This window comes from Pteropus vampyrus, unplaced genomic scaffold (genome assembly GCF_000151845.1).
Source record: "Pteropus vampyrus isolate Shadow unplaced genomic scaffold, Pvam_2.0 Scaffold715, whole genome shotgun sequence".
NCBI lineage: Eukaryota > Metazoa > Chordata > Mammalia > Chiroptera > Pteropodidae > Pteropus > Pteropus vampyrus.
The window spans coordinates 18,756-30,996 of NW_011889496.1; the positions used below are offsets into that span (position 1 = coordinate 18,756).

Consider the following 12,241-nt stretch of genomic DNA (forward strand, 5'->3'; position numbering starts at 1 on the left):
GGGTATTTTCCTTAGGTTATATGGTGAAGGGCAGACTCCACACAGCTCAGGAGAATTTGTGCCAATTTATATATCCAAATAACAAAATTGTTAGCTTATCTAACAGAATAGATTATAACATAAGGTATAATAATTACTAAAAAGTATTTGTGAATTAGACAGTATCACTTTATAATTTGCAAAACAACTCACATAGCATATTTTATTTAATCAACCTTATTTCAAGGCTGTCAAATTGCTTAGAGAGGAAATTCTCATTTGTTATTCGAATGTACATAGAGTTCTAGCTACATTTGATTCCATCGGCCAAAAAGAGAAGCAGCTGAACGTATGGATCAGAAGAATCAGACCATAGTTAGGGAGTTTTATTTCTCCAATGTCCATCGGTTTGAGAATAATAGTCTTTTATTCTTTATTCCTTTGCTCTTTATTTATGTGTTCATTATTGTTGAAAATTTCATGATCTTCTTTGTTGTCCTGCTAGATACAGATTTCTACAATCCCATGTGCAATTTCATCAGTATCTTCTCTTTCCTGGAAATTTGGTACACCACAGTAACCATCCCTAAGATGCTCTCTCCCTTGGTCAGTGAACAGAAGATCATTTCTTTCATTGGCTACCTCCTGGAGAAGTATTTTTTCCACTTACTTGGGGTCACAGAAACCCTAGTCCTCATAGTGACTTTGACAGGTATGTTGCCATCTGCCACCACTTCCGCTGTGCACTCATTCTGACTTGACTCCACATGCAGCTCTTCACTGGATTTTGCATCTTCAGCTTCCTTATACTCCTGTCAGAGATTGTGTGGACTTCTACCCTTCTGTACTGTGTCCCCAACCACACATATCAACTCTTCTGTGACTTTGAACCTGTGCTGCGCTTGGCCTGTACACGGTCATGATTCTTGTTGAAGATGTGATCCATATTATTTCCATCTTCACTTTTGTTTCTGTCATCACATTTTTCCATTTAAGAATCATCACTGTAATCTTGAGGATTCCCTCTGGTTAAAGTTATCAAAAGGTGCTCTCCACTTGTGTGGTCCCCATTACCATTTTCTTGCTGTTTTTTGGCAGTGTGACACTCATATACCTGGATTTCTCTGTCTCATTCTCACTGCTACTGGACAAGGTCATTACACTGAAGTTTTCTGTCCTTGCCCCATTTTTCTACCTGATAACCTACAGTCTGTGGAACAAAGATATGAGAGATGTCATCAAAATTCTAATGGTATTAAAAAAAATAAAACAAAAAAATTAGATTTGTATGGGACCACAAAAGATTCTAAATTGCCACTGACAAGGTAGGGGAAACAAAGGTGGAGGTATTATATTCCTGACCTCAAATTATACTACAAAGTGACAGTAGTCAAAATAGAATGGTATTAGCAGAAAAACAGACCAATGAAACAGAACTGAAAGCTCAGAAATTAACCTACATATATATGAGAAAATAATTTTCAACAGAGGAGCCAAAAGCATACCATGGAGAAAAGAAAGCCTCTTCAATAAATGGTGCTGGAAAATTGGAAAGAAACATGCAAACTGATGAAACTAGAATGTCATTCATCACCATGCACAGAAATTAATTCAAAATGGATCAAAGATGTAAATATAGGACCTGAAACTACATAAAATAAAACACAGGTACTAAACTTATAGACCTTGGTCTTAGAGAGGATTTTATGAATTTGACTTCAAAAGCAAGGGAAGTAAAAACAAAAATAAATGAATGGGATTCTATCAAACTAAAAAACTTCTGCACAGCAAAAATAAACCATAAACAGAACAAAGAAATAACAAACCTAAAAGGAGAAGATATTTGCAAATAACACCTCAGATAAGGGGTTAATATCTCAAATATATAAAGAACTCATACAACTCAACAACAACAACAACAACAACAACAACAACAACAACAACAACGATAACAACAACTAATCCAATTAAAAAGGAGGGGAGGACCTGAACGGACACTTCTTCTAGGGAGACAAACAAATGGCCAACAGACATGTGAACAGATGCTCAACTTCACTAGCTATTAGAAAAATACAAATAAAAAACACAATGAGATACCCTCTCACATCTGTTAGAATGGCTATCATCAACATGACAAGTAATAGCAAGTGTTGGAGAGGTTGTGGAGAAAAAATAACTTTCATACACTGCTGATGGGAATGTAAATTGGTATAGCCACTATGAAAAACAGTAAAGAGGTTTTTCAAAAAACTGAGACTAAAATTACCATATGACACAACAATTCTTCAGGATATCTACATCCAAATTAGAAAAACACTCATTCTTAAAAAAAATATTTGCACCCCTATGGTCATTGCAGCATTATTTGTGGTAGCCAAGACGTGGAAACAACCAAGCATCCTTCAATAGATTACTGGATAAAGAAGAGCTGGTGCATACATTCAATGGAATATTACTCAACAATAAGAAAAGATGAAATACTGTCATTTGTGACAACATGAATGAACCTTGAGAATATCATACTATGAAAAATAAGTCAGATGGAAAAAAGTTAAGAACCATATGATTTCACTTATATGTGAAATATATAAAAAAGCAACAAACAAATAAGATAAATAAAGAAAAAAACTCATAGACATAAACAACAATATGGTGGTTGCCAGAAAAAAGAAGGGTGGGGAATGTCAAAAATGGTAAAGGGGGTCAAATATATGATGTTAACAGGAGATTTGACTTTGGGTGGTGAACACACAATGCAGTATACAGATGATGTATTATAGAATTGTACACTTAAAACCTATATAATTTTATTAACCAATGTTGGTCACCCTAATAACTGTGTATAATGCCAGTGGGTACTAGATAAATTAGGGGGATCACTTCATAAATTATACAGGTGTCTAACAGCTTTTCTGTACAGCTGAAATTATTATAAAATAATGCTGAATGTCAACTATAATTCAAAATAATTTTTTTTTATTTTAATAAAATTTTAAAAAAGGAAAAGAAAGTGTGAAAGAGAAGCATCAGGGATGACAAACTTGAAGATGGAGTTGCCGTTAACTGAGATGGGGGTTTCTGCAGGAAGAATACATTGGGAGGAGATATATCAGAGGTTTAGTTTTTTACATTTTAGGCTTAAGTTGACTTTTAGACAGCTACTAAAAGTATTAAATAGACTGGTACACAAGTTAGACACTCAGGAGTGAAGACTGGATGAAGATATATGTGGGAATCATCAGCATATATTATTCACATAAGGGCATGAAACTGGATGATACCACCCAGAGTATTACTTCTGGGGCAGTCCAATATCATGAATTTGGGGAAAATAGGAAGAATCAGAAAATGTGATTAAGAAGGAATGACTAATGACAAAAGAAAAATCAAATGTCCTGAAAGCCATCAGGAAATAAAATACATCAAGGGAGAAAATGCGACTGACATCAAAATCCTGCAAATAATCAAGAAATGTAAGAATTGAAAAATTACCATTAAATTTAGACACCTGGAGGTCATTTGTAACAAGAAAAGTGTGAATAAAGTGGTGGAGGCATAATCCAGACTTTAGTTTAAGAGAAAAGAATCAAAGAAAAATTGGGAATTTCAAGTACAGACACAATTCTTAATACCAATGAAAGCAGAGAAATGGGGTAATAAGCAGCAAGTGGGATCACTAAAATACTTTAACTGTGATTCACAATGAGGAATATATTTTAAATCATAATACAGGACACACATTTATACAGACATTTATATATTCACATCTACATTTATAACAAAATAACATTTACAAAACAATACTTACATATGGTACTTAACTATTGTATTTTTCATATTTTATTAAAAACATTTTTGGACAATTAGGTTTCTTTCATAACTTAGATATGGTAAATTATGCTGCAATGAACATAGGGGGTGGCATATCTTTTCAAATTTTTGTTTTGGATTTCTTCAGATAAATACCCAGAACTGGAATTGCTGGGTCATAAGGTAGTTCTATTTTTAATTTTTAAGGAACCCACATACTTTTGAGGAATACTATGTTTTCCATAGTGGCTGCACCAACCTGCCATCCCACCAACAGTGGATGAGATCTTTTTTCCACATTCTCACTAACACTTGTTGTTTGTTGATTTATTGATAATAGCCATTCTGACAAGTATGAGGTAATATCTCATTAAGATTTTGATTATCATTTTCCTTATGATTAGTGATAGTGAGCATCATTTCATGTGTCTGTTGGTCATCTGTAAGATGTGGTACATATACAGAGTGGAATACTACTCAGCCCTAGAAAACAAATGAAATCTTGCCATTTGTGACAACGTGGGTGGACCTAGAGGTTATTATGCTAAGTGTAATAAGTCAGACAGAGAAAAACAAATCTCATGATTTCAGTTACACGTGGAATCTAAAAGAACAAATAAATGAACAAACTAAAGAGAAACAAACTCAAAGATACAGAAACTAAACTGATAGTCACCAGATGGGAGAAAGGTTAGGGAATAGGTGAAAAGGTGAAACAAATTAAGAAGTACAAATTAGTAATTACAAAACAGGCATAGGGTTATAAAGCACAGCATAAGGAATCTAGTCAATAATAGTGTAATAACTAGGTATTGTGCCAGATGGGTACTAGAGTTATCAGGGCTACCACTTTGTAAGGTATATAATGTTTAATCTCTATGTTGTACATTTGAAACTAATATAATATTGCAGGTTGACTATAACTGAAAAATAAATTTTAAAGATAACCAGAACAATAATTGATAAAGATATATGCACCCCAATATACATGGCAGCACAATTTACAATAGGCAAAATATGGAAGCAACCTAAATGCCCATCAACGGACAATTGGATAAAGAGCTTATGGTTCATATATACAATGGAGTATTACTCAGCCATTAAAAAAATGAAATCCTACTATTTGCAATGACATGAATGGGCCTAGAGGTTATTATGCTGAGTGGAATAAGTCAGAAAAAGAGAAATAGCATATGATTTCACTTATATGCAGAATCTAAGGAACAAAAAGAACAAACTAATTAAAAATAGACTCACAAATATGGAGGAGAATCTGATGATGGCCAGAGGGGAAGGGGGTCGAGGGGCTGGGAGAAAGGGGTGAAGGGTTAAAAAAGGACAAATTGGCAGTTGATAAATGATCACTGAGATTGGGAGCATAGCATAGGGAATGCAGTCAGCATTAAGTAATGGCTAGATGTAGAGCTAGAGGAGAGAAAGAGCAATCGGGGGATCATTTCATAAACTATATAAATGTTTAGCCAATGTACTATGTACTTGAAACGAAAAGTAAAATAAAAAATTTTTAAAAATCTATTTTTTTTTTAATTTGAATCTGATTTTACCATTTACTATTGGGTAGTGACCCTCAGTTTGAAAACAAAATAAACTTTAACTTAATGAGTCTTTACTGCTTATTATATTTGGATACAAGTTTCACAAGACATTTCTATTTTAACTTTGTTTTTATCCATACTTTCTAATTTATTTACAATAAAGTATTGCATTTTATTAAAAACCAAGTTTTACTTTTTAAAATAATAATATTTAAATATGATGAAGAAAATATACACTCTTTGAGAATACTGATGGGATGATAAAATGGTATAATCCATTCTAGAGCAATTTAGCAATGTGTCAAAAAATTGTTAAACACAGATACCAATTTAGAAGTAGGGACAGAGAATGCTTCTTTGATGACGTGGCATATAACCTGACACTTGAAAATTGAGAAGGAATCAGCCAAAAAATCATATAAATTTTCTGCACAAATATTGCTAGGTTAGAAACAGTTGGGTACGTTATAGGAATCAAATGCAGTTGAAAAAAATGTAGATATGCAGATGGGACACCATTAGTAAGAGTCATGAGATAAAATCTAGAGGTAAAATATTGATGATCTTGTATATCATGTGATGAACTATTGGAATTTACTCCAATTGCCAAGTGAAGAAATTAAAGAGGTTTAAGTAAGAAATTATATTCTTAATATAACATTCCTATTCTTGTAAGAATAGAAGACTAGTAAAGCAAAAGTAAATGTAGACAAGATGACTTAAGAGATCGTATCAGTTATCTTTTACTACAAAACAAACCATCCCAAAGTTAGTGACTTAACACAGAAATCATTTGTTTTCCTTGTAATTTATGGGTTGACAATTTGAGCTAGAATCAAATAGGTGGTTCTTCTAGTCCTGGTTTATTCATGTATCCAGAGTCAGCAACTGGCTGGCCAGAGCTGGATGAACTAGGACAACATTAGCTAAGACAAATGTACTCTCTTCCATATGGTCTTTCATCTTCCAGCTGGTTGGGATGTTTAGATGTGCAGAGTTTCTTGAAGACTAGGCTCAGAACTGGCATATGAAGTCTTCTATTTCATTCTATAGCCAAATCAAGTCATAAAGGGGACACAACAGAGGAAGAAAAGAGATTCCACCTCTTGATGGGAAGAGCTGCCAAATTACCTTTCAAGGGACATGAATATAGGAAAGAGTTAAGATGGTGACATTTTCTTTGAAACATAGATTATTTCATTTCTTTGATGAAGAAATACTTTCATTATGCTAAATGTTCATTGGAACTCTAGAACTAATCATGTAGGTGTGGGTTTAAAGAGTTGGGTAGTGGTCTATATTTAGAACTTGTAGTGAAAGAGTATCTTCAGCAAAATAAATAAACTCACCATAACATTGCCTCTCAACATAGTAACAATGGAAATTGAAATGTAAATTGTATCTTTCTCAGGGGCTTTGAAAAATGTCACTATTATTTTAGAGGGCAAGGAAGTAAAAAAAAAATTCCTAATCTTATTGAAAGTAATTTTTCATAAGAATGTTAATGTGCATTGATTCTGAACAAATCTATCAGAGGAGACCAATACTTTATGAAGATTCTCCTAGTTCATAACACTAAGGAGAGCTAATAATAAAAAAAAAAGATTGGAGAAGGAGATTTCCACTAATTGATGCACGGAGGAAATGGAATTGCTGTTTTACTCTAGACATCAGGGAAAATCCTCCCATAGAGAAATCTCCCCAAGAAGGCTTTAGAAATGAGTATAACAGTCTTTTCTAAAGAACTGGAGGGACTTAAATTTTATAAACCCAGGATATGAAAGGGACCTCATGGCCTCTGACAGAGGTAAGAGAAGAATTCATGTGGATCCAAAATGAAGGAGAAAGTAAATTGCCTATTGGGTAAAGGGAAAGGAACACTTAGCTAGTGTTCCTTCTGTTGACTTAAATAGTAATATTTGAGGACATATATGAGATTTCATGAGAGGCTGAATGGAAAGGTTGAGAGGAGGAGATAACACATACGAAATTAAAAATCAGTCACGATGTCATATTTTGTCTGGAGCATGATGAGTTAAATAATTAAGACTTTTTCTCCTAGTAATGATATTGTTCCTCTGCTTTCACACCCTCAAAGTTTTTCAAAATTAATTCTGATCCAGGAAGACATGATTTTATGTACAGGTCTTTATTCTCATTCAAAGGAATATGAACTAGATAAGATCATGAATAAAGAGTGGCCAGATAGATTAGAGGAGCTTATTTCTGAAGAACTTATCCCAGGGTATTAAATAAAATTGAACAGTTTCTACCCTCTAATATAATTTTTTTTAATGTATATCTTCCCTTCTCTCAGTAGGATTGAGTCAGCTCATTTCCTCACAGTTTCCAACAGATAAACTTCTAATAGGTATATTAATTTCTGTAGAGTAGAACATTGATTTTGCTAAAAACAAAAGTACTCAAATTCTATTAAAAAGATTAATGTCAGCAATTTTGGGGAAATAAATAGAAAAGACAAAAATAATAAGATGTTGACTATGACATTTTTAGAGGTCCAAAATGTCTCAGTTCTAGAGAATTAGTAATAGTCATCTCTATACTGATTAAAAATGGAGATAGAATAAATCTTTACCCCTGCCCTTTGTGTGTGTGTGTGTGTGTGTGTGTGTGTGTGTGTGTATGAGAGAGAGAGAGAGAGAGAGAGAGAGAGAGAGAGAGAGGCAATCAGTGGAGCTAAGAGAGAATTGAACTGGCAGGTGTCAGAGAAGCACATTAAAGCAACAATGAGCCCAAATGAGAATAACAGTGAAGCATTTAATAACTTACTGTGATAGTATGAGCAAAAGGTTTAAACTAGAGAAAATGTCAACTCTCCCTACTCCCATTTCAAATTCTCTATAAAACGAAGTACTGATCAAGAGTAAGGTGGAACAGCATAGATACTGAGTGTCATTTCACTGTTTAAGGAGCCCTGAATAAAAGGCTCTAGTAGTTTTTTGGACCTTGAGATTAAGGGGAGGGAATTAAGTGGACTAAATCAGCACGAGGAAAAGCATCTTTGAGATTTTCTTTTCCTCTTCCCATAAGGAGACCTCAGCAGAAATGCCCGAGGAGAACCTTGGTTCAAGGCTTTAGTTAAAGAGACCTAGGAGTGATGATGCTGGGGTGAATGTAAACATGCAAAGAGCATCACTGGTGAGTCTGCAACTCCCTTAAGAGACTGCAATGCACTGACTGTGCAAGAAGTCTGGTGGGGGAAGGTAGCTCTTTCCGTGAGGCCTCTCAGGTAAAGCCTTTGAATTGCTTGTGGTCAGGCCTAAAAAATCACACCAGTTTTTAGCCAGGAGCCAGACTCCTCAGTGTGTACGTATTTTTGAGGTGAAGGGGGGAGGGGCAAGTAGGAGGGATCTTCTACTCTCTTAATTTTTTAGTCCTATGCTTTTAACTATCAAATCCACTTCCTTTGTTCAGAACTTTTACATAACTTAAATCTCTTTCCTTTCTCTTTCAGTCCAATGTTAACCACAATCTGATTCTTTCTCCTTGGGTCCTGGGGCCAGTCTAATATTTCTGTGAATTTCAAGTCAGCCCTTCCTCTCACATTTTTTTGGGGGTTTCCTAAGCCCAACCATTTACTTCTTCTAAGCCTTGTAGAATTCAGAGGACTAAGAAAGGCAAGTCTGTTCCTACGCACTTCCACAGGCCTGCATCACTATTCTTCTCCACTTGGCATTGAGTTTTGCAAGAGTAATATCGATAATTTCCAAATAGATGTGGATAACTAAAACAATTCATTTACCTGGAGCTGAGATTTACTTATGCACAAAATAAGTTTTCTTATATTTTGTACTTGGAAGTTTAAGCAAAGATTTTTAACTAATCTACTATTAAAACACAATCTAACTTGGAAATCTAACCACGCCTGCAGCTCATGCTTGGACGTACCCCTCAATCTTGATATATTTGGCTGTCATCTCATATGTAGCTTTTTCAGGTCCTCTGCCCATTTTTTAATTGGATTTTTTTTCTTTTTTGGTTATTGACTTGTATGAGTTCTTCATATATTTTGGATATTAGATCCTTATCAGAGACATTGCTTACAAATATATTTTCCCATTTAGATAGTTGCCTCTTTGCCTTGTTGACTATTTAATTTTTTGTGCAGAAGCTTTTTAGTTTAATGGAGTCCCATCATTTATTTTTGCTCTTATTTCCCGTGTCTTTGAGGTCAAATTCATAAAATTCTCTTTAAGTCCAAGGTCCATGAATTTAGTTCCTATGTTTTCTTCTATGAAATTTATTGTTTCAGGTATTATATTCAGGCCCTTAATACATTTTGAGTTAATTTTGGTGTGTGGTGATAGATAGCAGTCTAGTTTCATTCTTTCTCAGGTGGCTTTCCAGTTTTCCCAGCACCATTTATTAAAGTTGCTTTACTTTCTCCACTGTATGTTTTTAACTCTTTTCTTCAAAATTATTTGCCCATTTAAATATGGGTTTACTTCTGGACTCTCAATTCAGTCTTTGTGTCTGTTTTTCTGCCAATACCAGGACGTTTTGATTACTATCGCTATGCAGTGTAATTTGAAATCGGGCAGAGTGAAGCTTCCATCCTTGTTCTTTTTTCTCAGAATGACTTTGGCGATTTGGGGTCTTTTGGCTTCCATATAAGTTTGATGATTTTTTTTTCTATTTCTTTAAAGAAAGCTTATGGGATTTTGATGGGGATTGCATTAAATCTACATAATGCTTTAGGTAATGTGGGCATTTTAACTATGTCGATTCTTCCAGTCCAAGAACAAACAGTATCTTTCCATTTCTTTGTACCTTCTTCAAGATTTTTTAATAGGGTCTTATACTTTTCATTATATAGGTCCTTCACATGTTTCATTAGATTTATTCCTAAATATTTTATTCTTTTTGTTGCAATTGCAAAAGGAATTATTTTTTCCACTTCTTTTTCTGACAATTCATTATTGAAGTATAGGAATGCTATAGATTTTTAACATTAATTTTGTATCCAGAAACTTTACTGTATTTGCTTATTGTTTCTAGTAGTGTTATTGTGGAGTCTTTAGGGTTTTCTATAGAGAGAATCATGTCATTCGCAAATAGTGATCATTTGACTTCTTCATTTCCTATTTAGATGCCTTTTATACCTCTCTTGCCTGATTGCACTGGCTAGGACCTCCAATGTTATATTGAATAACAGTGGCACTAGTGGACAGCCTTGTCTTGTTCCTGATCTTAGCAGAAAAGTTTTCATTTTTTCACCATGAAGTATAATGTTGGCTGAGGATTTGTCATATATGGCCTTTATTATGTTAAGATATTTTCCTTCTCTACCAATTTTGTGAAGTGTTTTGATAATAAATGGATCCTATATCTTTTTGAAGGCTTTTTCTGTGTCTGTTGAGATTATCATATGATTTTTATTTTTTAATGTGTTTATGTGGTGTATCATATTAATTGATTTGTGTATGTTGAACCATCCTATGTCCCTGCGATGAAGCCCACTTGATCGTGGTGTATAATCTTTTTAATATGTTTCTGATAACTTATTTAGGATTTTTGCATTTGTGTTCATGAGAGATGTCAGTCTGTAGTTTTCTTTTTTGTGTTATCTATACCAGGTTTTGGTATCAGGGTAATATTGGTCTCATAAAATGGGTTAGGTTGCATTGTCTTCACTTCGACTTTTTGGAAGAGTTTGAGGAGAATAGTTATTAAATCTTTGCATGTTTGGTGGAATTCACAGGTGAAGCCATCTGTTCCTGGACTTTTACTTTTTGGTAGGTGTTTGATGATTGTTTCAACTTTCATACTATTGATTAATCTATTTAGATTTTCCAGTTCTTCTTTATTTAGTCCTGGAAGGTTGTATCTTTTAGGTACTGGTCTATTTCTTCCAGGTTTTAAATTTGGTGTTATATACTTTTTCATAATATTCTTGAATAATCCTTTGTATTTCTGTGGTGTCTGTCATAATTTCTCCTCTTTCATTCCTGATTTTGTTTATTTGTGTCCTTTCTCTCTCTCTCTCTCTTTTTTTTTTTTTTAGTGTGTGTAGCCAGAGTTTTGTCAATTTTATTAAACTTCTCAAAGAACCGGCATTTTTTTGCATTAATTTTTTTGGGGGAGGGGGGTTGTTTTCAATTTCATTTAATTCCGCTCTAATTTTGATTCTTTCTTTTCTTCTGATGATTTTAGGCTTCATTTCTTTCTTCTTTTCTAGCTTTTTAAGATGAAGTGTTAGGTTATTTATTTTGTCTCTTTCTTGTTTTTTGAGGTAGACCTGTAATGATACAAACTTATTACCACTTTTGCTGTGTTCCGACATTTTGATATGTTATACTATCATTATCATTTGTTTCTGTGTATTTCTTGATCTTTTTATTTCTTTTATGGCACAGCCATTCTTCAGTAGCATGTTGTTTGATCTCCATGTATTTGTGGTTCCTCCTGCTTTCTTTTTGCAGTTGATCTCTAGTTTCACAGCATTATGATCAGAGAATATGGTTGGTATGATTTCATCTCTCATACTTTTTGAGGCTATTTCTGTGTCCCAGTATGTCGTCAGTCCTTTAGAATGTTCCATGTGCACTAGAGAAGAATTTATAAGCAGCTGTTTTGGGATGGAAGGCTCTGTAAATGTCAATTATGTCCAGTTGGTCTAATGTGTCATTTAAAGATGTTATTTCCTATTGATTTTCTGTTTGGATGATCTGTCTATATCTGACAATGGAGTATTTAGGTCCCCTACTACAATAGTGTTTTGGTCTGTTTCTCCCTTTATTTCTGTTAGTAATTGCTTTATATATTTTGTGGCTCCTTGATTGGGAGCATAGATATTAATAAGTGTTATGTCTTCTTGGTGCATGATTCCCTTTATCATTATGAAGTGTCACTCAGTATCTTTCTTTATTCTTTTA

At 34.0% G+C, this 12,241-nt stretch overlaps 1 pseudogene; it reads left to right on the top strand.

Moving 5' to 3' along the window:
* The first annotated feature begins 330 nt into the window (after window positions 1-330).
* LOC105309307 lies at window positions 331-7,597 on the top strand (annotated as a pseudogene).
* The last annotated feature ends 4,644 nt before the right edge of the window (window positions 7,598-12,241 follow it).